The sequence below is a fragment of the Hypanus sabinus genome, chromosome 27 (assembly GCF_030144855.1).
Source record: "Hypanus sabinus isolate sHypSab1 chromosome 27, sHypSab1.hap1, whole genome shotgun sequence".
Classification (NCBI taxonomy): domain Eukaryota; kingdom Metazoa; phylum Chordata; class Chondrichthyes; order Myliobatiformes; family Dasyatidae; genus Hypanus; species Hypanus sabinus.
The window spans coordinates 10896350-10920528 of NC_082732.1; the positions used below are offsets into that span (position 1 = coordinate 10896350).

At 41.0% G+C, this 24179-nt stretch overlaps 1 long non-coding RNA gene across 1 annotated transcript; it reads left to right on the plus strand.

Moving 5' to 3' along the window:
* The first annotated feature begins 1205 nt into the window (after nt 1–1205).
* On the plus strand, nt 1206–24179 carry LOC132381942 (uncharacterized). Its single transcript, XR_009508143.1, has 3 exons — nt 1206–1246; nt 3511–3593; nt 24127–24179. It is a non-coding gene; the product is annotated as an uncharacterized LOC132381942 (long non-coding RNA).

Sequence of the window (24179 nt, forward strand, 5' to 3'; positions counted from 1 at the left end):
TACAGTCCACGTGAGGTCCCCGGTGATGTGTATACCAAGGAACTTGAAGCTGTTCACCCTCTCATCCCCAGACCCATTGATGTCAATAGGGGTTAGCCCATCTCCATTCCTCTTGTAGTCCACAACCTTTGTTTTTGCGACATTGAGGGAAAAGTTGTTGATGATTTCTTTTCTGTAAGCTGTCTCATTATTATTTGAGATAAGGCCAATTTATGTAGTATCATCTGCAAATTTAATCAGCAGATTGGAGCTGTGAGTGGTGATACAGTCATGTGTGTACAGATATGACAGGAAGTCCAGGATCCAGCTGCACAAGGCAGGGTGAAGGCCGAGGTCTCTGAACTTCTTGTAAAGTCTGGAGGGTATTATGGTGTTAAATGCTGAACTGTAGTCCAAGAACAGCATTCTCACTTAAGCATCCCCCCTCTCCAGGTGTGTAAGGATGGTGTGTAAAGTTGAGCCTATTGCACCAGCTGTCGATTGTTTGTGTTGGTAGGGGAACTGTAGGGGGTCCAGTGTGAGTGCTTGTCCTTGACCAGCCTCTCAAAGCATTTGCCTATTATTGAGGTGAGTGTAACAGGACGCCAGTTGTTCAGACATGTACATATGTGCATTTCCAATGCTACTGTGACACTTTAATTTTCTTTGGGATCAATAAAGTCTCCATCTATCGATCTAAATTTATACTTTAATCTTAAGAGTTCTGATGAAAGGACATTAATCTGAGTCTTTAAATCTGCTTCTCTTTCTGCAGATGCTGCCTGACATGTTGTCACATTTCCAACTTTTTCATTTGAAGATAAAAAAAAAATTGCCTTTTTTGCTCGAGAGAGCATGAAAACTACAAGAAAGAACACTATGTTTCATTTGATTTATCACTAGCCATCTCAGGACAGTCCTTAGTTCAAAGTTAAAAGCAGTGTACATACATACATAGGTTATTTTCTTAAATTTTTTCAGTATAAAAGGAGTTCTAACATCAATTTTATGCTGTGTGACACTTGGTGATAGGTGAGTATATGAATGATTTATAAAGTAAGCAATTTTGTTAATCATTTCTGTGAAAGATTTTCAGCATGTGACTGACAGTGTAAAGGAATGTGGATGACTGTTCACTGAAAATACTGCCTTTTGAAATGGAGTTGTAGTCGCTAATGATTCAAGAAGGGCACAGGAAGCAAATTCAAGACTTTCTTGCCACAGAACGTATCTCATATATTGAATATCATCCATTTCATGCAATGAGGTGAGGACTTACATGATATGTGTGCTAAGGTAAGTCTGTCAGAATTGTAGGTGAGTTATTGTCAGCAAAGCAGATAATTGTATCGATTGTTAGGGAGTCATACAACACAGGAACAGGCTCTTCAGCCCATGATGTCCATGGCAACCATATTGTACCAATCTGTTTTAATCCCATTGGTCTTCAGCTTCTATGACTTGGCAATTCAAGTGCTCATCACAGTGTAATAAGAGGAATTATCTCCACCACCCTCTCAGACACCTCACCATTCTCTATCACCACAAACTATCCCCCTGTTCTCATGCTCCACAGCTTCAAGTGGCAACAGCTGCACATAGGACCTTAAGAAACTGCTGCAAGTTGTGAGCACAGCTCAGTCCATGCACAAATTGGCCTCCGTTGACTTTGTCTACACTTGCAACTGCCTTGGGAAAGCAGCCAACCAAATCGAGGACCCCTTCCACCCATGGTCATCCTCTCTTCAACACCCTCCTTTGGGCAGAAGGTACAAAAGCTTGAGAACATTATTATTATTGAGATGCAGTGTGGAACAGGCCCTTCTGGCTCTTCGTGCCTCGCTGCCCAGCAACTCCCCCCCCCCCCCCGATTTAACCCTAGTTTAATCACAGGACAATTTACAATAATCAATTAACCTAACAACTGGCCTTTGAACTGTGGGCAGAAAGCAGAGCCCCCGGAAGAAATCCATGTGGTCTTGGTGAAAACGTACGAACTCCTTACAGGCAGCAACAAGAATTGAATCTGAACCGTCTGTACTGTAGCCATTGTGCTAACCGCTACAGTACCGAGTCTGCTACATATACATCAGACAACTTCAATTCCACTGTTATCAGGCACGTCAGACACCTGAAGTGCTTTACACAATCAAGATGGACTCCTCATCTCTCAGTCCACCTCGTAATGGCACTTGCACCTTATTTGTCAGCCTGCACTGCACTTCCTCTGTAACTGTGATAATTTATTCTGCAGTCTGAACTTCTTTTATTTTCCACCACCTCAGTGTAAACATGTATGGAATGATCTATATGAATGTAGGCAAGCAAAAGCTTTTCTTTGTATCTTCGTATATGTGACAATAATATACCAATTACAATTTTCAGTTCAATTCTGGCTGCTCGATCACAGAGATGGGCTGTCTGAGCCCTGAGATCCAGCAGGAACCTTTCCTGGGCCTCTGAAACAGCTGAGAGAGTTGTGATCCCCTACCTGTTACTGCCTGTGGTCTCATGGTAGGTATGGGTGGGTGGCTGGGTGCCAGTGAATCTTCCACTAGTCAACACAGATCAATTCATCCTTACTCAGTGAGAGAGACGTACAGGTTCCCCATGATAATTCGTCCCGGCACAGACACAATCCTGTGCAGACTGGGGTCAGGCAAGGATGAGACATTACTCCAACTGTTCTCACCCTTACTTGTTTCTATATGACACCACTCCTCCAGTGAACCAGAAGGGCTGAGCTAATCTCCCAACACAAATGAGACTCTTTTCAGCCGCCTCTCTAGGGGTGCCTTCTTCCCGTTCATCCATGGTCCACTGTCCTCTCCTCTCAACTTCGATCTTCTCCAGCCCTTTGTCACTTCCACATATCAGCCCCCACTCCAGGTTCTAACATCATCCCCCTCTTCTCCTCCCTCACCTGGTTATTGTCTCCCACACCTGGTTCCACTTGTCACCCATCAGCTTTTACTCCACCCAAACCCTACCCCTCCAACTTTTTATATTGACTGTCTTCCCTTTTCTTTTCCAGTCCTGACAAAGAATGGTTTTGACTGTCTGCTTCATTTCATAGATGCTGCAAGACTTATTGAGTTTGTCCAGCTTTATGTGCATTGTTTCAATGTCTTTAATGAGAACATGTTACTGGTAACTTAGGAATACAGATTACTTTAGTTTTGAATCCTTTGAGGTTAGTATTAAAATTTAGGTTTCCTTTAGTCAGCTTTAAAAATAAGTTGTATTGGCCTCAGTGTTGCTGTCCAGTAGCCCAGATTTAATAGTTTCAAATTGACCATGACTGAGGTATTGTAGTCTTGAGTCAGAAGGGTCTTCGAATATGTTGGCTACTTTACTGAGCCAACAAGAAGTATAGAGTGAGGGCACTTGTCAGGGGTATCTTTACATGTAAAACAATGTCCTGTGTGACTTTAATTTCAGTATGATGCATCCCACATTTTACAGTAAGTTACTTGTAAAAGTCATAAATTTTCTCATATTTTCTTCCTATGTCCCGCCGCTGTCTCTAAGGAGTTTGTACATTCTCCCCGTGATGGGGTGGGTTTCCTCTGGCTACTCTGGTTTCCTCCCATGGTCTAAAGATGTACCAGTTGGTAAGTTAATTGTTTATTGTAAATTGCCCCATGATGATGCTAGGGCTAAATTGGGGGATTGATTGGCGGCATGGCTCAAAAGGCTGAAGGATCTTCTCCACACTGTATCTCACTAAAAACAATAAAATGTTGGAGGCCATGCAACCAATTGATTCTGAGTTGTCTCTCTGATCCCCTTTCTATTGTTAATTTGTTAAATTAATTTGAATATAGCATTACTTCCTCAAAATATATTGAGATAAAAAGACACACCATTATTTGGGTGTATTGCAACAGGAAGTGCCAGGACCAATTTCCTTATAAGCAAGACTTCAGCAGGAAATCAGAAAAACACTTCAAAATTGCTGCAAACATTTTTGTGCACAATTCGCACTTAACAAGTAAGGTGCCAAGGTTTCTAGTCAGAAAGGTGCTAATATTTCTTTCATATTTTTGGGAGAGTGAGGAGGATTTTAACATCTCAACGCAATGAACATTTGATAGTCACACGGAGTACTTAAATCCAGGACCCTTATGCTGAGAATAGGAAAGCACATAACTCTGAAATTAAAGATTTTTTTATCATTTGTATATAATTTTAGAGTTGGTATTTTAGGTGTGTTTTAAATTACTCATTTTGTCACTAAACTATCACTTATTAATTAAATTAAAATTGATCCATGTCAAAGTCTGTTCAGAAATTCTTTATTGCCCTTGTTTTAACTATATTATTTTATGCCAAAACTTTGCAACTATGCTATCCCTTTTGTATCTAGAGCTGGGAAGCCATATTAATTTAAACTTTCAGGAAAAGCAACTCTCCTGCTATATGAAGAATAATGATATTTTATGTTTACTTTGTTGCCCCTCAGGGTTTCAGTTTCAATATCAAATGTAATTTATTTTGTGATTTATTTAGGTCTTTATTCTTTGGAGCATAGAATGTTGAGAGGGGACTTGATAGAGGTATTTAAAATTATGAGGGGGATAGATAGAGTTGACGCGGATAGGCTTTTTCCATTGAGAGTAGGGGAGATTCAAACAAAAGGACATGAGTTGCGAGTTAGGGGCAAAAGTTCAGGGGTAACACGAGGGGGATTTCTTTACTCAGAGAGTGGTAACTGTGTGGAACGAGCTTCCAGTATAAGTGGTAGAGGCAGGTTCGATATTGTTACTAAAAAAAAATTGGATAGGCATATGGACAGGAAAGGAATGGAGGGTGATGGGCTGAGTGCAGGTAGGTGGGGCTAGGTGAGAGTAAGTGTTCAGCATGGACTAAAAGGGCTGAGATAGCCTGTTTCTGTGCTGTAATTGTTATACCGTTATATGGATAGCATAAAGGGGTATGGCATATTTTTCACATGCATGCTTGATTTTCGAAAGATTTTCATGTCATGGTACAAATTTCTAAAGCTGTGGTGAGAGCACAGTAGAGTATTGTGTGAAGTTCTTGTTTCCACAGCATAGAAAGAATGTTTTTGCACTGGACAGGGTGTAGAGGCAATTGGCCAGGATGCTGTCTGGATGGAGCACTTTATGTCTGAGGATTGAATGGTTAGACTTCAGAGTACTAGAGGCTGAGTGGAGATCAGACAGACAGATGCAAAATTATCAGAATACTAGATAGTAAGAAATCTTTCCCTGCAGCATCTAAAATGAGAGGGTGGAGGATTAAGGTGAGAGGAAAGACGTTCAGAAGGGATCTGGGGAAGAACTTTTTCATGCAGGGATCAGAACCTGGAAAACAGCACTAACTTGTGTGGTGGAGACTGGCATGCTCACCACGCTTGTGAAGTATCTACCTGGGTAGCTGTAAGCTGAAGACAGACTGCTGGTACCTGAGATCAGTAAAGGCTGGGATGAACATGATGAGTCAAGTGGCCTGTTTATGTGCTAGATATCTGCATGAATAGATACTGACCAGGGAGGCAAATCTCTACCTTCTTACAATGTAATATGCTAAAAATACTATTTTTAAACAAGAGGGGAGACAAATATTGAGGCAAGCACGAGAGAGCTGGTGAGATAGAGTAATTTATAAACAACAGCACTTGAGTTCATTGATCATTTTTGTTGCCATTGACAACACAACCCTCTGCATGGAGAGGTTACATTTTTTTCTCGAGTAATAGTCTTTGGTAAATGGAAGTCTTTATTTTTCATATTTAATTAGGAGTGATTGCACACCACTTCACCAAGTCTAAGGAACAACATTACATCAATATTATGAGGGGCATAGATAGAGTAAATGCAAGTAGGCTTTTTCCACTTGAACTAAAGGTTACTGCTTAAGGGTAACAGGTGAAAAGTTTAAAGTGAACATGAGGGGATACTTTACTGAGAGAGTGGTGAGAGTGTGGAGTCGTTTAGCCTTTGGGCCTGTGAAATTAAGATACTTGCAATTATGATTACCTGACCCTACTTTCCAAAGCCTCTTCAAGTTACCAGTGCAAGTGGTGGATGTGATTTTGATTTCAATGTTTAAGAGAAGTTTGATAGGTACATGGCTGGGAGGTGTATGGAGGGCTATGATCCAGGAGCAGGACGATGGGACTAGGGAGTTAGGCATGAACTAGATGGGCTGAAGGGCCTCAGTCTGCTTTGTAGTTATCTGTGACTCTATGACTTATCTCTTAATAATTATTTATGCATTTACTTTAAATCCATTACAAAGCTGGAACTTTAAACTTCTAAAATCATGAAACCATAAGAAGAATGAGGGAAATATTGAATTCCACAGTTTTAAAGTTCCGGGAAAGTTTATGATTGGAAATATGGAGACAGATATTTTTAATTAATTGTTTTGCTAAGTAGCATTTGGTTCCTGGAAGTCATGCAGATAGAAATGGTTTCATCTTCTTTTAAAAAAGAACAGGCTCCATTTACTTTCATTAATTTCTACTATATCTGATCCACGTTAACTTAGAGAGGCTTTTGAAAGTAGAGTCAGGTAATCATAATCACCAGCCTAAAGGCGAAACAATTTAATGTTAAGTTGACAATTGGTGTTTGCTATGAGATGAGTTCAGTAGCAAGGATTAATGAGAACCCCTAAGGTGGATTACTTACTGTGGTTATAATGAATGTGCCCTAATTCTTTGTACAAAGCATCCTATTTGGGTAGAGTTACATTAGTTATATCTGATTTTTCACTCAGTTTTGCCTCTATCTCATTGAGAAAGTATAAAGGTTTTTACTTTCCACTGAAGTGAAGTTCTACCAGTAAAACAATTTCTAATAAAGCCAGGCTGGGTGTTACAGGGCAGAATAATATCTCCTTCAAAGCTGTCCAGCATTGTCCTGCTTTATTCAGAAGTCTTGCTGCAAGAACTTCAGACAATGAAAGAGGTAGTAGAGTGAAAACTGATAGACCACAGATGGCTTGATAAATGACCACTTTGAAAACTTTTGCATGGGCCAGCAGCTGCTTCAGTTCTAAAAGTATTGGCGTTATGATGGTATATATGGTTAATTAATTACCATGGGTCAGGATTTAAAAACAAGATGCTGGAAGTGTACAACAAATTAATTAACATCCAAACAAATGATATGTTTATACTTTAACCATGACCTTTCATTGCAAGTAGTGTTGCTGGTGCAGTGAAATCCTTTTAGAACATGGACAGGGTAAGACTAATTACATTCAAATACGATGAAGGGGGGTGGTGTGGGGGAGGAGTAAGGAGAGGTCACATCAATCTAGCATTTTTATGAAGTGACATTTAATGATTTTAATATTCCATCTTCAAAATGACAGGAAGTATCATTCATTATATCTAGTTCACACCAGTTATTTATTTTCTTGAAAATATGGGGCTAAAGTGGATAGATTTGATTATAAGGCTTATTCGATTGTTTGTTATGTGCCATGTTATATGACGTAGGTGATCATGGTCTTTCCATGACCATGATTGTTCTTGGCAAATTTTTCTACAGAAATATTTTGCCACTGGCTTCTCGTGGGCAGTGTCTTTACAAGACGGATGGCCCCAACCATTATCAATTCTCTTTAGAGATTGTCTGTCTGGCCTTAGTGGTCACATAACCAGGACTTGTGACATGCACCAGCTGCTCATAGGACCATTCTCCACCTGCTCCCATGGCTTCCTGTGACCCTGATTGGGGGGCTAAGCAAGGGCTTCACCTTGCCCAAGGGTGACTGGCAGGCTGGCAGACGTAGGGAGTCCCTTACACTTCCTTTGGTAAAGATGTATCTCTACCCCAAGGTAAATCAATGATCTGAAGGGCTTTGTGGTGCCTACTTCTTCCTACGGTCCTTCCTATGGCTTACATTCATTAGGCACAGGTCCTGCTTTAAGAGAGCACTGCTTCAAGAAATTGCCCGTTGTCAATGATTAAACTTTTTGAATGAGTAGATGGAGAGACAGGGCTATGAATTTGCTGATGATACAACCAATGATGGTAGAATCTCAGGTGGAAATGAGAAGGAATACAGGAGTGAGATATATCAGCTAGTTGAGTAGTGTCACAGCAACATTCTTGCACTCAATATCATTAAAACCAAGCAACTGAATGCGGACTTCAGAAGGGGTAAGAACAGGGAACACAAGCCAATCCTCACAGAGGGATCGGAAGTGCAAACAGTGAGCAATTTCAACTTCCTGACTGTCAATATCTCCGAGGATCTAACCTTGTCCAAACATATCAATGCAGCTATAAAGTAGGAAAGACAGTGGCTAGATTTCATCAAGAGTTTGAGGAGATTTAGTTTTTCACCTAAAACTCTTGAAAACCTCTCCAAGTGTACTGTGGAGAGAATTCTGACTGGCTGCATCACTGTCTGATATGGGGGGGGGGGGGGGGGGTCCTACTGTACAGTACAAGTAAGCTGCAAAGAGTTATAAAATTAGTCAGCTCCATTATGGGTACTAGCCTCTGTAGTGTCTAAGACATCTTCAAGTAGTGGTGCCTCAGAGAAGTAGCTTCCATCATCAAGGACTCTACCATCCAGGACATGCTCTTTTCTCACTGCGACCATCAGGGAGGATGTACAGAAGCCTGAAGGCACACACTTAGCGATTCAGGAACAGTTTCTTCCCCTCTGTCATCTGATTTCTAAATGGGCATTGAACCCATGAATACAACCTCACAAAATTCTTTTTGTTTAATTTCTGTTTTTTGCATTACTTATCTTAATATGACTATTTTACATACATATAGATACTTACTGTAATTCAGTTTTTTTCTGTATTTATCATGTATTGCACAACACAACAGGTGATTATAAACCTGATTCTGATTCTCATTCTGATGAGCCTTTTGTTTCCTAACCCAATTGTCATGTGTGTAGCGCATTTGAAATCACAACTGAAAAACAGAGAGTGAATGAGATCTGATCCAAAATGGATAGCAAGGCTGGGTTAACAATGTCATGGGTTTCCTCAGGGATTCTTTGAGTTGTAGAGGCAAGGAGTCACGGAGCAGGGCAGCAGACACTTTGACATGCTGAGTCAGAAGCAGAATCAGAATCAGTTTTAACATTGCTGGCATATGTTGTGAAATTTGTGGTTTTGTGGAAGCAGTACATGGCAATGAATGATAATAAAAATTATAAATTACAATAAGATGTATAAAAATTAAATTAAATAAGCAGTGCAAAAAGAGAGGAAAACATTGGTGAGGCGGTGTTCCGAGGTTGTAGTTCTTGGTAATTGCATGAATATGTTGAGTCTAGGAGAGATCTTCAGAGTTGTTGACACCAAGGTACTTGAAACTTCCCACCCTTTCCGATCCCTCGACGAGGTCTGGTGTGTGTTCCCTTAACGTTCTCTTCATGAAGTCCGCAAACGATTCTTTGAGATTGCTGGTGTTGAGTACAAGGTTTTTGGTGTGAAACCACTTACGGAGTCTTCAGCAAATTTATAGACGCCGTTTGAGCTGTGCCTAGCCACACAATCATGGATGCAGAGAGAGCAGAACAGTGGGCTTAGCATATGTACATGAAGTCCTCCACTGTGATTGTCAGTGAGGAGGAGATGTTATTTTGATCCACACAGATTGTGGTCTCCTGGTGCGGAAGTCAGGATTCCATTTGCAGAGAGGGCTGTACTGTGACTCAGGCTTTGAAGCTTGTTGATTAGGACTGAGGGTATAACGGTGTTAAATGCTGAGCTGTAGTCAACAACCAGCAGTCTGATGTAGTATTGCTTTTGTCCAGGTGATCCACGTGGACAGCCAGAAGACCTGTTGTGGTGACTGGTGAATTGCTGTGGGGTCCAGGTCCTTTCCTAGGTAGGAGTTGATTCTGGTGATGGCCAGCCCCTCATCACAGTACTTCTAGGCATGCTTCTAGGCGATAGCCATTGAGGCAACTTCCCTGGTCTTTTTGGGCACTGGTTTGATTGATGCTCGTTTTTGAAGCAGGTGGGATTTCCAACTACAGCAGTGAGAGATTGAAGATGTCCTTGAGCACTCCCTCCAGCTGGTTAGCACAAGTTTTCAGATCCTGAGCAGGTTGATGCACCATCAATAACTCTGAGACGTGGGTTGAGGTAGGCTTTTATTGGCTGCAAGAAAGCACAAGCAGCAAGTGACCACCACACGACATCCTGGAGACTGAGGAAGGGTCTGCGTCTCCAATCGCCTTTATACCGGGGTCGGTCCATGGGAGGAGCTACGGACTGTGGGAGGAGCCACAGGAGCAGTGAGCCGGGGGGGGGGGGGGGGGCGTGTCCAGACAGGTATATGTAGTTCACCACACAGGTACAGTATAGGGCCTGATGCCTTACAAAGATTCACCCTCTTGAAAGATATTCTGACTTTTGCTTTTGAGACAAAGATCACAGGATCAGCAGTTGCTGCAGGGACTCCTTCCTGTCCAAGTAAGCATAAAAGGCATTGAGCTCACTTTGGGAGTAAAACATCACAGCCATTCAATGTGTTAGGTTTCACTTTGTAGAATGTAATGGCCTGCAAACCCTGTCAGAGTTAACGTGCATCTGATTCCATCTCTAACCTCAAATGGAATTGTTTTTCATCCTTAAAATAACCTTCTATAGTTTGTTCATGGATCTCTTGTATACCTGTAGTTCACCAGTCCTGAATGCAAAGATCTATTCCTCCGCAGACAATGTTCATCCACAGCTTTTGATTTGAGTATGTCCGGTATGTTCTCAAAAACATGCACTCGTCCACACAGGTTTTGATGAAATTGGTGACAACTGTGGCGTATTCATTCAGGCTTGAAGATGAGTCCTTAAATATTGTCCAGTCCACTGAATTAAGCAGTCCTGCAAGTGCTTCTCTGCTTCCTTTGACCATTCCTTCTTGGTCCTCCCCACTGGCGATGAGGGCTTTAGTCTCTGCCTACGTGCTGGAAGCCAAGTGATAGGACTTTCCAAAGTGCGGATGTGGGATGGCACGGTGAGTGTTCTTGATGGTGGCGTAACAGTGATCCAGCGTGTTGGTTCCTCCAAGTCAACAAGTTGCAGCTGTTCAGAAACTTCTTCGAGCTGGCCTCGTTGAAATCTCCTGCAATGATACAGAAGGCATCAGGGTACACTATTTTGTGTCTGCTGATCACGTTGCTGAGTCCTCCAGTACCTGCCTGACGTTTGCCCGGGCGGAGCATGCACCACTACGAGGATGATGGTGGAAAACTCCCTCACAGATAAAATGGACAACATTTGACTACTGGGTAATCCAGGTTGGATCAACATGGCTGAATCAGAACCACTGCATTTGTGCACCATGAATCATAAAGAACATAGCATCTCCTCTGCCTTTTAAAGACTGAGCCATTCCTGCATTTGCAGAGAATGGTGAAGCCATCGAGCTGCACACTGCATCTGAATTGACAGTCCCTGCCAACCATCAGTAATTTACCTCAACTCATTTAATTTTCCCATGTCTCCATCAACCTCCCCGTCTTTCCTCAGATTCTACACCCTAGGGAGAATTTACATCAATATGCAGAGGCTAGTTGACATACCAGCCAATGTTTCTTAAAGATGTGGGAGGAAACACAGCTCTCAGATGAAATTCACATGGTTACAGGGAGTACATGCAACGTGGTTTGGGATCCAGCCTGGGTCACCAGAGCAGTCAGATAGTTCATCTACTGGCTGTGGGCCACCTATCACATCAGGATGGAGATTTCCTAGTTCTGATACTTGCTTTGACATGTTCAACACAGGCTTACGGGGGTGGGGAGGTGGAAACCTTATGGGTAATTTTGGAGGAAATCTTTTCACTTTACTCATCTATTAGGAAATGGTGCACAGCCGCTTAATCTCATCTGTCAAATCCGAAACAGGACAGATCTGAACCTTGTGAGGCCAGGAGCAATGAGCTAATTGGATTTTACAGAGAAGCTGTTTTCATTAATCCTTCATCTTGGTTTATGTATGTCTTCTCTTTTAATCATTGGTCTCCAATACTCTGAGTGGTTAGTGCGTGTACTAGATATGTACCACATAGTAACTGTAACTATGTTAGTTTTAAAACAGATGGACTACCCCAACAATGCCAATATCTATTGTCCGTCCCTATTTACCTGAACTAAGAAGGCAATTAAGATTGGTGCATTGGGAATTACAGAACATGCAGACAGACATCTCAGCTGAGGATAATGGATTTTCTTGCCTAACATTAGTGAACTACAACTCATACAAAATGCTGTATGGAAATGAATAAACAGTTCATGTTTCAGGACAAAGCCCTTCTTTAGGACTGAACTGGAAGGGGGAAATGTCAGAATGAAAAAGGAGGCTTTTACCTCTGATCACCTGCTATCATTTCCCGTGGGTCCCTTCCCCCTTCCTTTCTCCTGTGCTCCCCCCTCCTCTCCTATCAGATTCCTTCTCCAGTGGTCTACCTTTTTCACCCACCTGACTTCACCTATCACCTTCCAGCTAGCCTCTTTCCCCTCCCCCACCTTTTTATTCTGACATCTCCCCCCTTTCATTACCAACATAAAATATGAAAGTGTATCAGTGCAGAAAGACAAAGGATCAGCACAGACCGAGTGGGACAAATAACCTATGTTTGTGCTGTTCACCTCCAATGAACCTATGTCCTTGGACGGTAGGAAGAAAGTGGAACACCAGAAGGGAAACCAGCAGGTCACAGGGAGACTTTGCATACTCCACACAGACCAGAATTGAAACAAGGTACCATGATCTTTGAGACAGTGATTAATAGGAACTTGCTGCAGCACTTGTGGCTAATGGTTATAAGTCTAGGTCCCCACCTATTTACTGTCCAGTCACTGAACCTTCTGCAAGGTGCCCATTACTACAGTTAAGGTCAAATAATCTAAGGAATTAGGTTAAATGATACAGTGGCAAGGCAAACTTTTAAAGAGATGATTCATGATTCCCAATGAGAGGTGAGAGGAATGACTGATGAATAAAGATCTCATGGAAAGGTCTTTCATTAAAGACCAGCTGGTAAAGCTAAGAACAACATTAGGCTGTTACAACCCTGCATTAAAAAAGCAATACGGCTGAGGAATGACATTAAAAATTTGGCGCAGAATGATCAAGGAATTGATGAAGTAGGAGAAAATGGCAAATGGGAGTCATCTAGCATAAAGTATAGAAATAACTTCTAAGAAGTTTAACAACCATGATAGAAATAAGATATGATTTAAAGTGAACACACAGACTTTCCTGGAAAAGTGAATGTGCTTCTTGTTACAGGCATCCAGCTTTGCCCATTTTGTCCATATGTTGAAAAATACAAAGCATTAATCACAAGACGTGAATTAAAATCAGAATCAAGATTAATATCACCAGCATATGCCGTGAAATTTGTTGTTTCGCGGCAGCAGTACATTACAATACATAATAATAAAAACTGTAACTTATAAAAAGAGGTATATATATATAAAAACAAAGAAAATTATATTAAATAATTAGGGCAAAAAGCGAGGAAAAAAAGTACTGAAGTAGTATTCATCGGTTAATTGTTCATTCAGAAATCTGATGGCAGACGGGAAGAAACTGTACCTGAAATGTTGAATGTGAGTCTTCAGGCTCTTGTACCTACTCCTTAATGGAAGGAATGAGAAGAGGGCATGTATTGAGTGATGTGGATCCTCAATGATGCATGCCATCTTTCTGTGGCATCGGTTTTTGAATGTGTCCTTGATGCTGGGCAGGCTAGTGCCCATGATGGAGCTGGCAGAGATTACAACCTTCTGCAACTTTTTCCAGTCCTGTGCAGTGACCACTCCACACCAGATGGTAGTGAACCAGTTAGAATGCTCTCCATCGTACATTTGTAAAAATTTGCAAGTGTCATTCGTGACGTACCAATTCTCCTCAAGTTCCTAAAGAAATATAGCAGCTGTTGTGCCTTCATGGAATTGCATTGATACGTTGGGCCCAGGATAGATGCTCTGTGTTGTTGACACCCAGTACTGGAAAATGCTCACCATTTCCACTGTTGATCTCCTGGTCTTACTGATTTTAAGTGCAAGGTTGTTGCTGTGATACCAATCAATCAGAAGATTTATCTCACTCCTGCACATATCCTGACCATCATCTGAAATTCTGCCAAAATAGTTGTGTCACCAGCAAATTTATGAATGGCGTTTGAGCACAATTGTAGGTATAGTGGGAGTAGAGCATTGGGCTAAGCACATGAAGTGCTGGCCATGCATCAGCCATGTTAACCACACTTAAAGATCTTGCTGCAACACTGGAGCAAAAATGAAGTGAGCTGTGAGTAAGAAAACAGACCTATTGGTGAAAAAGTAAATTGTTGGTTACTCCGCTGGAGTTAGACAGCAATAAGAACAGCCCAGGTTTGATCATGAACCTGAATCCTATTCAGATGAGTCTTTCCAAAGATCAACAGCATGTTAAAATAAGCCTTGAAGAAACAAGAGTTAAAGGGTTCGCTAGATAGATGATAGTTGTTTAACTTGCTTAACTATTGAGAAAACTCCACACCAAGTTTAACCTGATTATTGATGCTGAAGAAATGAATGATAATGACACCATTCCTGATGATACATAGGCAGCTTGTTGAATTACAGGCTAGATCAAATTCCTGTTTCCTGTATCAGTAATGGAAATAGAATTAACCAATGATTCACCTTCAAGCTAGAACCTTCCTGTAACACCAGAAATAACTTGTCTCGTTCTCTCTAATGCATTACTTCAGCACATTTTCATGTGCAAATTCATTACCTTTAGGGTTCATTTTCACAGCAGAAGACACATTATAGAGATTGTGGAGATGCAAGAGTTTAATAAATATAAATAGAATATTAGTGAAGCATAAATTCTGGACAAATCAGTGGTTAACAAAAAGTTAATCCCTTTGACCTCATAACCTGCATTAAAAAATTTGAAAATCATGAATGTGCCATTGTAATCTTCCATCAATCATTAGGTTCAAGAATATTCCCTTTGGATTAGCAGACAGGAATACTGTTTTCTTCTGATCTGGTATTCTGAAAAGGTGCTTATAATAATGGGATGACACAAGAGAAGGAGGCACTGGAATCTGGGGCAGAAAGTAAGCTGTTGAAAGAAACTTAAAGAATGATTGAAAACAATGAACATTCCAGACACTGTTGGTAATTACAATGCACTTGAAAAATCAGAAAATGTTTAGTCAATGCAGCTTTATGAAAAAGTTGTTCTGTGTGATGCAGGAAGGAAGTTTCTGTTTTATAGCGGTTCTTAAACTATTGTTTCAGGATATGGGGTAAAATATTCAAAACTACAAAGAGAAGAAATTTCTTTATTTAGATGCTAGTGAATCAGTGAAATTCTTTACCACAGAACATGATGGAGTCTACACTTTTGAATATATTTCGGGCAGAGATCGCAATATTCTTTGATACAAGTGACATTAAGGTATGGGGACAGAGTAAGAATATTTTTATTCTATTTTATTGAGATACAGCCCTCTTGTCACTTCGAGCCACACTGCCCAGCAATCCTCCATTTTAAGCCTGGCCTAATCACGGGACAATTTACAATGATGGATTAACCTACCAATCGTATGTTTCTATGGAAACCGGAGCACCCGAAGGAAGCCCATATGGTTACATGGAGAATGTGCAAACTCTTTACAGTTTGTGGTGATGTGAATTGAACCCGGCTGCCTGTACTGTAAAGTGTTGTGCTACCTTGCCGTCCAACATGATATTGTCATGATGGTGTTGTAGTGGAGCAAGTAGAAAAGGCCAAATGGCCCATTCCTGCCTTTCAAAACTAGCAGTGCCTTTTGCAGAGAAAACAATAAGCGAAGGTACAGAATGAGATTAAAACAGCTAACATGATAGGGACAAAGCTTTTTGGATGTGCAACACCAGTGTCCAGTTGAAGTATGCAGAGCATACTTCAGAATCAAGTTTACTATCACCGGCATGTGACGTGAAATTTGTTAACTTAGCAGCAGCAGTTCAATGGAATACATAATCTAGCAGACAGAAAAAAAATATAATAATAAATAAACAAGTAAATCAATTATGTATATTAAATAGATTCTAAAAAAACCCAGAAATACTGTATATTTAATAAGTGAGGTAGTGTCCAAAGTTTCAATGTCCATTTAGGAATCAGATGGCAGAGGGGAAGAAGCTGTTCCTGAATCACTGAGTGTGTGCCTTCAGGCTTCTGTACCTCCTACCTGATGGTAACAGTGAGAAAAGGGCATGCCCTGGGTGCTGGAGGTCCTTAATAATGGACGCTGCCTTTCTGAGACACCGCTCCCTGAAGATGTCCGAGGTACTTTGTAGGCTAGTGCCCAAGATGAAGCTGACTAGATTTACAACCTTCTGGAGCTTCTTTTTGTCCTGTGCAGTAGCCCCTCCATATGTCATGCAGGTTTGACACCAGTTTTGCTGAATTAAAGCTCAATGCTCCAACTCACATTCTTCACTAACTTTGCACAGATGAACATGTGTTAAACAGCAGGAACCATTAAAGGGATCATTAACTTCCTGCAAGTTAGTTGCTGATTAATTTCCACTGACTATTCCTATGATTTTTACAATGATGATGTGATTTGTATAGTTTTGTAAAGTTGCTGTGAGTTGCTTGTGAATGCTGACAGACTTCAGCTTGGCACTTAACTACTTGCTTCCAGGTATCATTGGCACAGTCAACATCCCCCTTGGAATAGAGCAGGACTTGGAGAATGAGCAGTGGGCAGAAAGCAGAATAAGTGGCTAGACAGGTATGTCTAATTATAAGAAAAGGAGGTAACTGATTGGCTGGCCCGTAGCTCTCATGATTTTTCTGGTGCTAGTGTTCCATGCTTCGTAATCACTTAGGTATCTGGAGCTGACCTTGAGTGCCCTGCCAGTTACAGAGACCAAAGCTGAACTACAGCCTCACTCTTCTGTCTCAGCCCCAGGACCACTGATTACCCCCCAGAAATCCAGAATCTCCCTCAGCCTGACGCAGAATTCAAACTTCCATTTGGGGTTTTCCGCAAAATATTGGCATCTGGAATGTGAAGCTGGCAGGTTGTGGCAGTGTGAGCATTAATGGTGACAGATCAAAGGATTCATGTTGACTCTCATATTTCCCTTTCCAGTAAGGGCTTTGAGAGGCAGCCACTTCACCCTGAGCCCAATCAAAGCATATCTGTGCCAGAAGCAGCTGATGCTGTACAACAGAGGGATGAGCTGGATCCCACTTGGTGTCATACAGTGTTGAACCAATACAGCACAGTGACAGGCGCTTCAGCCCATAATGTTCATACTGACCATTATGCCATTTTTCACTGCACACCTGCCTGTACCCGGTCCATATCCCACCATCCCATCATGCATTGGTCTAAATGCCTCTTAAGCATTATTCTCATATTTGTTCCCACAGACAGTACATTCCAGGTACCTATCAACTTTTGCACAAAAATAAACTTGCCTTTTAAGTCTTTGAACTTCCCTTTTCACCTTAAAGCTATGTCTTCTCGTATGTGCCATTTCCACCCTGAGCATGCTTCTATATGTTTCTATGAGTTCTGCCCTCAGCCTCCAATGCTCAAAGTTTGTCCAACCTTTCTCTATAGCTAGGACTCATCATCGCTGTCTTTACTGAGCCAGTGGAAATGGGTGAGAGAGCGTGTGTGGGTGGGTGGGTAGACAAAGAACTTAATGTTAAATAACATATAAATACACCCATCCGGCATACATGCTTAAACTTCACAATGGCTCCCTCAACACCACAAGGAACTGTGATCTTCCACTGACAACCCATGCTTTTGTAGGTGTGTGTTTGTGGGACATAGGCTTGCAATGGCATCTGAATAGCTATTATTATGTCACTTAATAGATGCCAACGTGTGAACTGACCGATCAAAGGTCATGGCATTGCTGCAAGGGGCTCATTGACAGTCAAAACATCCCCAGCTCCCAGTGCATAACAAAAATCCTGCTACACATTACCCAATAAACTCAATCCACTCATTTGAAAACCTTGTGTAATTTATTCTCAAATCTCCATCCTTCTTTCTTTTGCAAGTGTGGCTCGTGATGAGAGCTTTGCCTCGCCTGGTGAATCATTTCCATGACTGAAATGATCAGCAACAAATCTTTTCATTTTCCCCTTGATCTGACTTTGTGTAATCACAACCTGAGAAGCACCAATACATAATAGAGATTTACGAGTCATTAGTGGCATGCTAGATCTCAGTGAGATGCTGCAAATTAAAATAGTGAAGAGATAAGAATGTTCTACGAACATAAAGTTGAAAGTTTGACATCTCAAATTCAGGCCATAAGTAAATGTGCTGACAAATACTGTTACAACTTGGTCCACAAGTAGAAAAAATAATTACAGCCAAATGGTGCATTGTTAATAGAAACATTTAAGACTAACAATATCACACTAAATAATACTCAGATTCTCAGCATTATTTAGTGTGATATTGTTCATTCAAATGGGCTAACTCTAGCTGGAATACAAATTGAATAGTTTTGCATAGCATGCACCTTGAGTTCAGCAATTTTACCATTAGCTCATGTAGACTAGCTTAATCTTGATCTGGACGAAGATCGCAATCTCCATTTGGACTAAGATCAGCTGCACTGCCCCCTTCCTCTTGGCTCATTGGTTGGCAGGGGAGAATTCTGGGGCCCAGAGACGTGTCCCTGAAGAATGACAACCCAGGAAAGATGGGAAAAGATTAACTGCCCCCACTGAAGTGTAACCTGCAGGAAAACAGAGGGGGAAAAATGGCCGAAGCACAACTTAACAGTTAATGAAAAATATGAAAACACTAGAAGTTTTCACTTCTTCCAGACACGCGACAAAGTGTTTCAGCACCTCCCCTCTTGACAGCCACCGGACTGTGTTGTGCAGCAGGAGATCCGAATATGCGCTTTCCAAGCTCGTCCAGTAACAAACGGAATTGATGGTGATTTAAACTTTTTGCCATTATTTTATTGACAATCTGAATGACAACATCTATTACTTCTGTGCATTCTGGAGAAAGTGATTGAGCGCACAGTGCCTCTTGGTGCAAGATGCAATGAAAAGTCAGCAGCTTTCTGTCCAGCGACTACTGCAGTAAAGCCACAAATCCTTTGTGCGCTCCTGTCATACTTGGTGCCCCATCAGTAGCTACTGACACCAGGTGGGTGGTCTTTATTCCTTTGGCTCTTAAACAATTCAAGACAGCCTCACAGATGTCCTCCCCCTGTGTTTGGCCTTTTAGAGGTGTCAACTCAATCATTTCTTCCTGAGGCCCGGCAGAGTTTACATACCGGCAGAACAGCGCTATTTGTTCAATATCACCTTTGTCTTTAGACTCGTCACAATCGAGTAGGCCACAGCTGAATTGATGTCTTTAATTTGCTGTCTTGTGATGTCTTCTGCCATTTTTATGGTTCTGTCTTTGACAGTCTTTGCAGAGAGCGGCATATCCCTGATTTTCTGCACAATTTCACTCTTGTTTTTAAAGTCCGTGAATAGATGCTCTGAAATCTTAATGAAGGATTCTTTTATATATTCACCATCTGTAAACTGCTTCCCGTGCCTGACTATTTCCTGAGTGGCAACAAAACTAGCATATGTAGTTGATTTTCCAGACTTCATCCACTTCTTGAAATGATTTTTGCTCAGATCAACCTTCCGCATCAGTTCCGAAACGGCTTTTTTTCACTCATCTCCATTCGGATATTTTTGAGCAAAGGCTGCATGTTTATTCTGGAAATGTCTTGCGACTGTTGACTTTTTGTTGTTTGCTAGTTTCTCATTGCATATTAAGCATACCGGTAAACCAGTCTCGTCAGCAGTGAAAGCAAATGAATCTGCCCACGTATCACTAAACGTTCTGTTTTCTTCAGTCACTTTTCTTTTTTTAGAATTCTCCATAGTTAGCCGACCTTGGATTGAAAAATTAAAGAAATCGCGCACTGGCGGGTGTCAGGCATTGGCAGTGGTGATGTATATTAATAGCGACAAAAACCACATTTTATTTAGATTGTACAAGATCACCATAATCTTCAAACTTAGAATTACATTTCAAAAACTAACAAACTAACATAAAATACATTTTAATTAAATACTCATCATTTATTTTCCAAAACCACAGGGAGCCGCAGCACAGAGATGAAAGAGGCGCATGCAGCTACGGAGCCGCGGGTTGCCGACCCCTGGTATAGTGGGATGTCAGAAGTAGATTTTTTACACAGAGTGTTAGGTGTGCAGGAACATAAGGGGAATTTAAGAAACTCTTAGATAGGCACATGAATGATAGAAAATAGAAGGCTATGTAGGAGGGAAGGATTATATTGACTTTAGAGGTTAAAGGGTTGGTAGGAAATCATGGGCTGAAGGACCTGTACTGTGTTGTAATGTTCTATGTTCTAAATTGTGTGGCAGCATAAACTAACTGTAATTCCCCTGCTAGGCTACATCTACGGCATTGAAGCTCTAATTATGCTGGTTAGCAACACTGGACGAGCCATGCCACTAGCATTCCCAAAACCACACTCTTGAAACAAGCATCCTGTTCCGAGAACTGAAATTGGAAGAGCTAAATTGGTTTATTATCGTCACATGTACGGATATACAGTGGAAATCTTTGTGTACCTTCCATACAGATTTTTTCATTTCATCAGTGCGTTGAGGTAGTACGATAGAAAATCAATGTCAGAATGCAGAACATGGTGTTCTGGCTACAGTGAGCGTGCAGTGTAGGCAACAGTAAGGTGCCACTTCATGGCAAAGAGGATTGTGAGCTTAATAGTCCATCATGGTACAAGATGGATGCCAGGGTAGTGTGGCATTTAGCATGACCCTATTACAGCTTGAGGCATTTGGAGTTCAGAGTTCAATTCCAATGCCGTTCTGTAAGGACTCTCTGTACGAACTCTCTGTGGAATGCATGGGTTTTCTCTCGGTGCTCTGGTTTCCTCCCACAGTCCAAAGACATACACAGTAGGTTAATTGATCATTGTAAATTGTCCCGTGATTAGGTTAGGGTTAATTGGGTACTGGGATTGATGGGGCAGCATGGCTTGAAAGACTACGAGAGAAGGTGTTATGTGCTTTCAGGCTTTTTTTATATTCTGCCTGGGAAGAGGGAGAAGAGAGAATGTCCAGGTTGGGAGGGGTTTTTGATTATGCTGGTTGCTTTACTGGGGCAGTGAGAAGTGTAGACTGTATTTATAGAGTGGAGGTTGGTTTTTGATGATATGCTGACCTAGGCTGTGTCCACCAAGTGGGCAAAGGAAATGATCCAAACATGTGCACCATCTCTCCTTGAAGAAATGCAATCTCCCCAATATTTCTCCTACTCAGTGTGGTACTGACAATCTCAAGGTTATGCATTAGGATTGCACAGAAGTTGGCTTAAGTGGTCCAAGGAGCAGACCACCTCATAACCCAACACCTATCCTGATAGACAACCGCTTCTCCATTTGTGGAACAGTCTGCAATCCCACATTGGTCTCATTAGCAATCTTGGAACACAGAAAAAACAGAACAAAAACAAACCACCTTCGATCCTGGGGATCTGCCTAAGAAGTAAAAAAGAGTAATTTTGAAATATGCATTGCAAATTGAAAATGTTGGAAGATATATCATTAAAACAGTTGGTGTAGAATTATAAATAGAGTGGTTCATTTTGTGATCTTTAATAGTCAGCACTTTTTTTGTAGGTTAGCATTTTGAGAAGTCAACATGTTTACTTCTGAAAAAAAATGAAAGGAAAGATTTGGATTCAGTTGTCCCTTTAAGCTTTCAGAAGATGCAAGGACCCTCTTTGTGTAAAGGATTTTTTTGTGCCCCTCTGTTTCTGCATTTTTTTAAGCAATTTTTTTTTCAGCCACCTTTACCTGCTTCTCCAGAAAACTCTTCATTGAAAACCTACAGAGCTGGGTACTTGCCACATTTATACGGATACATGGGGCAATTGGAGATGACTTTGCAGCCAGGCTTAATTCTCTTCTCTCCAAATGGTCACACATGCCGTTTCCAGTTCCAATCTGACTTTGTCCTCTTCTTACACAGAAGCAGTGATGCTAATTATTTTTGCAGTTGATGACACCAACTGAACACAGGCCAAGAATGAAAGAGGAACAGAAGTAATTGCTAACTTTTCAGCTTATTCTTCAGAGAAAAGATACATCTTTGAACAGATTGGCCAGGCAAAATAATTCAGCAAGCTGAAAGAAAAGAAAAAAGAGAGAGCTTAATCTTTGAAAATAATATTCAGAAAGCAAAATTTGTCTTTGGTGTAGAATGAAACAGAATGTATTGAATTGTAAGTTGTTTTTGCTTTATTTTTCTTAATTGAAATTTGGTGCCAATTTGCAATTAGACACTTTATGCAATATTTGAAGATGAATTCAGCACCTAAATTTCTTACTTTGGTTCCTGACTTTCCTCGTTTTTCATTTCTTACTACTTCCAGTATGTTCTGAAATTTGAAACTCTTGTCTGTGTCAACTGATTCTTTCTGTCATATCCCTCAAGACTTAGTGAAACAAAAGCAGGCCAGATTGTTTGAGTGTTGAGCTCAGTGAAGTTAAAGAAAATTACAACCATTTATTTTAGAATTGAATGACAAAATCATCAAAGCTCATCTTACTCCACTGAAATTAATTTCAGGTCAAGATTTATAGTTCATGTAGACTGTAAAGATTCCTCAACTTTGGATGTCACAGTGGTGCAACAACAGCTGCTGCCTCACAGAACCAGGGATCCAAGATCAGTCCTAACTTCTGCCTCCATGTTCAGAGTTACCAGTGGGTGCTCCAGTTTCATTCCACGTCCCAAAGACATCCAAGTTTTTATGTTAATTAATCACTGCAAATTGTACCCAGTGGAAGAATCTGGAGGGAGCTGATGAGAATATGGGGAGAACAAATGTTACATTAATGTAGGATTAGTGTAAGTAGGTGGTTGATATTGTGAATAGACTCATTGGGTTAGAGGGTCTACTTTCCATGCTCTACCCTCTATGGTTCTCTGCCTAACTCTGTCTATGATTTCAGAAGTCAAAGCAATGTAATGAAAAATAATCTGTTCCACACCAACGCTTTTTTGGGTGGTGATGGGAATCTGGATTGAAATAATCTGGATTCCTTTAGCCTCCTTCCATGTTCTGCAGAAGCATCCTAAAGGGTTCCCACAAACTATCATCATTAGCAAATGCCGACGCCATAGTGTGCGCCAAAATCTTTCAAGTATTTGCATGATAGATTCCACTTCACCTGGTGATATAAAGTGAAGGCCGAGTGTCAGTCAGGATGCTGAGACCTTTCTGCTCAGCCAAAGAGGAGAATCAACGCAGAGTGACTCACCACTCTCCAGTCCCATTCAGAGAAATCCTGTGGTTTGATGCCCAGAAAAATCCTTCCATTACATGCCTCTGCATTGGTATTAGTGTTGGTGTATTATTATCATAAGTATAGTGAAAGGCCTGTTTTTTATTTTTTATTTTATTTAGAGATACAACACAGTTAAAGGCCATTCTGACCCAATGTACTCACGTTGCCCAATTACCTCCAAGAGACCAATTAACCTAATAACCTATACATCTTCGGCATGTAGGAAGAAACTGGAGCACCCGGAGGAAACCCACATGGTCATGGGGGGATTGTACATGCTTCTTACAAAGAGTGGTGGGAATTGAATCCTGGTCACTGGGGTTGTAATGACATTACGCTAACCACTACGCTACCATGCTACCCCTTGTCTTGCATACTGTTCATACCGATCAAATCATTACAAAAGGAGTTGAGCTAGAATAAGGTAAAACAATAACAATGCAGAATAAAGTGTAAAAGCTACTGAAAAAGCAGGTTAACAATAAAGTGCAAGATCATATTGAGGTAGATTGTGAAGCAAAAAGTCCAGCTTATCATGTAAAGGCTCCATTCAAGAGTCTAATAATAATAAAATCAACACTGCCCTTAACTTTGGTCGTCTGTGCTTTTTCCTCCTCAGTGGCAGAGGGGAGAGAGTCTAAGGTGGATAGAGTTTTTAATAATGTTGGCTGGTCTCCTAATGCTGTGGCTTTAAATACATGTCTGCAATGATGTGGAGGGATCTTTTCCACAAAGATAATATATATATATAGTTACTGACCTGGGAATGTTTGATATTAGCAGAAAGGAACCCGAAGAAAACGAATAGAAGATGAGAAATTTGGAGAGAGAATTTC